Source organism: Meleagris gallopavo, chromosome 3, assembly GCF_000146605.3.
Source record: "Meleagris gallopavo isolate NT-WF06-2002-E0010 breed Aviagen turkey brand Nicholas breeding stock chromosome 3, Turkey_5.1, whole genome shotgun sequence".
NCBI classification, from domain to species: domain Eukaryota; kingdom Metazoa; phylum Chordata; class Aves; order Galliformes; family Phasianidae; genus Meleagris; species Meleagris gallopavo.
The window spans coordinates 21,164,354-21,168,972 of record NC_015013.2 but is presented as its reverse complement, the minus strand read 5'-3'; positions in this window follow the sequence as shown (position 1 = coordinate 21,168,972).

Here is a 4,619-nt window from a genome sequence, read left to right as displayed (position 1 = left end):
TTGTCTTCTCCTGTGATCCCGTGGCTGACTCATTGCTTGCCTCAGGTGATCAATCAGAGATTCAGACTGTGATTCAGCAGTTCCCATACAACAATAAAGCCAACTCAATGCACCAGTTGGCAAATCAAGTGTTATGTTTTTTTTGTCTGCAGAAACTAAAGTTAATTGGTAGAAATATTTATGTTTTCGATGCATTTGTAAATACAGAAAATTGTAATCAGTAATGTTAACGCTAATCTTGAACATTATAATGGTGTCCCATAAAATGTTCATGCAGGGATTTATTTGAAAAACTAATAACAAAAGGTAGAGCTTTCCCATTTCAGCAATATGTTTTCTCTGGCATTTTATATACAAATTTTGAAAAGTTGCATGCTGTCTTTCACAAGATAAATGAAACTAAATTTTCATCAGCTCTCACAGTTCCTTCACCTGTTTTCTAATTCAGAACAAACCTTTACAACGTCTTCAGTAGTTCAACAGCTGTCCTCTGCTCCATACCTTGACAATTATCAGCTCTGAGTTATTGCGAATCTGGAGGGAAGTATTCCCAGGCATTCATGCAGAAATCATCATTCTGCCTGTTTGCCTCTAAATCAGAGAATCATGTATCTCCTATATGCCATGTACTATGCCAGTGACATCATGATGCCAAGTTTCCACTGAAGCAACATGAAGCATTTTAATTACAATCATTCTAGTAGACTGAATGTGATACACTGAAAAAGTAACTTGCGTCAGAGAAACTGAATGTCAGATAAGTAATCACTGTCTCCTTTATCCATTGGCCCTCCTTTTTTTTTTTGCTTGTTTGTTTGTTTGTTTCATAGCAAAAAGAAGTGAGAGGAAAGAGTAAGGAAGCATAAATCCAACTCGTGATATTACCTCCCTTGCATATCCACTTCTTTACTTTCAAGGAGAGTGGACAAGACACAGTTACAGGGAAACCAAGGGTAGTTAATACAGATTGAAAGTGTTGTATTCCCAGGAAATACTGCATCTGGTCACAGGAACAACAAGATGGCTATGTATACTATAGAGTATTACATAGTCTAGATGAGTAAAAGGTGTCAATTGTTTTTATAATCCCGGTTTTAAAATGCTCTCTTTTACATGGAAAAAAATAAGGCTCTAGTCTCTACTCTGCATATGGACTCAGAAATACAGACTATATTGATTATTCACTTTATAATTTACACAGATTAAATAATTCTTGACCTTGCATGACATTTGATTTGATTAGCACTATATATTTAAGAGCATAAAATTCATGATAAAGAAAAAATATTCTTTTTGAATATCACAACGAAAACTAATTCTGTTCTGAGCATGACTTCTGACTCAAAATGACATTTCAGTAATGTCATGTCATCTATATTATTCTGCTCCCTGTTTTTTCATTTTTCATTTATTCAGACTCTATCCAGGATCTGAATAATTGCATATTTCACTGTAGGCAAGGTAATGACATTGTGCATTACTGTTAGTCTTTGACCAAACTGAAGAAAATGTGGTATGAAAATTTGTTTTTTGAGTCCTGTTAATAATTCAGTCAAGCAAGTAGTAGAGTACAGTGTAGCTTTCTAAGGGTTTATCCAGGACAGTGGACAGAATTTACATTTTAAATTGATCCCCCAGTGACATAAATTACTTTTATAATTCCTTGATGCAGTTAATGTTAAATCAGACATATCCATATGAACTTCAGTTATACCTTTAGATTTAACTGTATTCCCATCTAAAGCCTAATTATTTCAGGCATTTGTAATCTTTCCCAAAAGACCTTTTATGGCTCCATAAATGTCTGCTTCCAAGTATGTACGATTTCACTAAACGTCTGTTCTTATCCTGAAACTTTATCTTGGCTAATAAGCGTGCGAGCTGTTGTAGATCTACAAAAGTAAGTTCAAAGTCAAGCATGTTCTTTCCTTGCTATTGATGTATACTTGGTTTAACTGTAAGACAGTGATTCTTGGTGCCACCTCTCAGTCAAAAACAGAAAGAGCTCTTATCCATCATGTTGACCTAGTGAAGAGTCCTCAAGTTGTTGAAGCTAGTGTGTTCAACTAAGCTCTGAAACATAAGTATTTATATGGTCAATTCTAGTCCACTCAGAACTAGTAGCAGCCTGCACCTCTTTCATCTTCCAAGTCTGACTGTTGTCTTAGATCTCATCCTACAAGAGGTTTAGCCTGAGGTGCTATAGCCAGTGCTAGAACGGAAGGCAGATATTAATTTGTATATACTTTACAAATCTGGCCTCAAATCCTGGTTCACACAAGAGCTGGTCTCTCAATACAAGCACACCAACAATGTAATGCATATTACAATTGTATGTCAGATATTTAAATGTTGATTTATGGTACAATTAGACTACAGAGAAACTCTGTATCGCAAAATAAAGATAGCCAACAGGTTTGTCTTCTGTCATTTAATGATATTGCTTTTATACACACTTACAGATAAGAAACTTTAACTCCTAAGGATTAAAAGCAGCTCATCCAGTCATAAGAGACTTCTTTTCCAGGTTTATTCCTCTTTTACAGTGATACATTAAACATATCACAGTTTCCAACCTAGTGTCATTATTGAGGATAGCAGTACCATCTGTTGGTTCAGGATCTTATTTCGAAACAGAGACACATAAGATGCCTTAAGGGGATTCACAATTCTTTCTCTGACTCAAGAAACACCACTTTCAATATTTCTGTTAAAAGCAATAAAAATAAAATGATCTTTTTTCTTATCCTCAAACACATTCTAACAAAACTTCAGTACAAAACCTAAGTCCCATTCATGAGGGCTCAAATGTGTTGACAGTCTCAATTATGACTCCAGCTCATTGAATAATTTTTAATGACTCACTGACCTTTTCAAATAACCCAGAATCAAATGTGATCCTCTTTATACATTAACATCAAAAACATTCACAATTCAGAGCTTTGCGTGGCTTACACACGAAACAAAAGGAATGCTGCTGTGTAGTGGTTTGTTTTGCCTGTAAGCATATGATTGCATTCCAGATTCAGAGCAGGGCTCTCAGTTTGCAAATTCATGTATATCAAAATTGACAAAGGATTTGCGTGGACTCTTAGGATAAAGGACTACAGAATTTTGCATATCAAGTTCAGAGGGTGTCACAGTGTGACTCATCAGGATTATGCGAAGACAACAGCCTTCCTCATCCACTGCAGCAGCTCTTTAGAAGTGATTGAATGGCTGAGTAGTGAGAGCTGCTGAAGCCATCTTCTACTTGAACTGAAAGATCTAATATTTAAAAATATTTGGCAGAGTGAGTTGTTCATTTTTTATTCGTTATATATTTGTGGAGAGCATTGTCTTCTCATAAGCCAAAGTCACTCCACTGTTTTCTTGTCTTCAGGGCTTTTGACAGAAAAGCTCCTATGTTGAACCAGGAAGTCAGAAGGAGCTCAAACAAAAAATCACTTAGTATTTTTCTTCCTAGACTGACAGCTGAACCTAAAAAAAAAACATTCTGAACTTTAACTACCTAATCATGAAGCACCATCTGCAACACAGGCCATTATCTGAAGTTGAAAATAACTTGCTTTAACCAAAGACAGTTTTCTTCTATATTGCAGAGCCGACTAATTTGGATAAGATACACTGCTACTGCAAAAATTAGATTACTTGAACTACATCTGAAATGAGAAATGTTTTTAGAAGGAGCTTTTTTCGAAGGAAAAAGAAAAAAAAAAAAGAGAAAAATCTGATCTATTATTTTCAGGCATTGCTTAATCTAAACAAAATATGAGTAAAAAAAGAATTCATTGTTGCTAATAAATAATAACCATTTAACTGACAGCTTTTTTCCCCCTCAGTAAAGGAGTAAATAAACATATCTCTGTGACCTGAGCAAATGGCATTAAGGATTTGACACTGATGCTGTGCATGCTTAAAACGGTGAAAACCTACTCCATACCGGTCTATACTTGTGGACTAAATGCTCCACAGCAATGAGAGTGCATTAGGCAAATACGTGGAACTCACTTGCTTCTTCATTTTCAGCTTAAGAGAATGGAGGCCATGTTCTTCAAATGATTTAACACAAAGTATAATTCTTAGGGGTAACTGGGATATTTACTTCTCCAAGTCCTAACTGTAGTGCTACTACAGGTACACTCACTACAGGCTAAGGAATATCGATCCAGTGTCTCAGCTGTTTTCCCTGCTCTCCCTTGGCTCATGGTCACAATGTAAGGCTCAAGAGTGGTGATTTGAGATGAAATTATGCAAAAAGCTAAGGCTTGCATCTTTGTTATGAAAAGAAGATGTTCAAATGCACTATGTGAATGTCAAATAAGTAAATATGCATGTGAATTATTTCTCAAATGTGCTGGTATATTCTTGATATGGTACTAACAGTAAAAATTGTTACATGTTGTAGATAGGAACATCATTATATACTTAATATTCAGTGATGTGCTTGTTAAAGTTCACAAATACTTCACTAAAAAAAACATAGTAAACATAACCACTTCTTGTTATTATTCAAATTAATCAGAAAATTCTGTCCAGTAGTCCTACTAGTCTTTCTTTCAATTACACATCTTCCTACCTGAAATTTATTCGTTCTGCTATAATTCAAAATTTCAAAA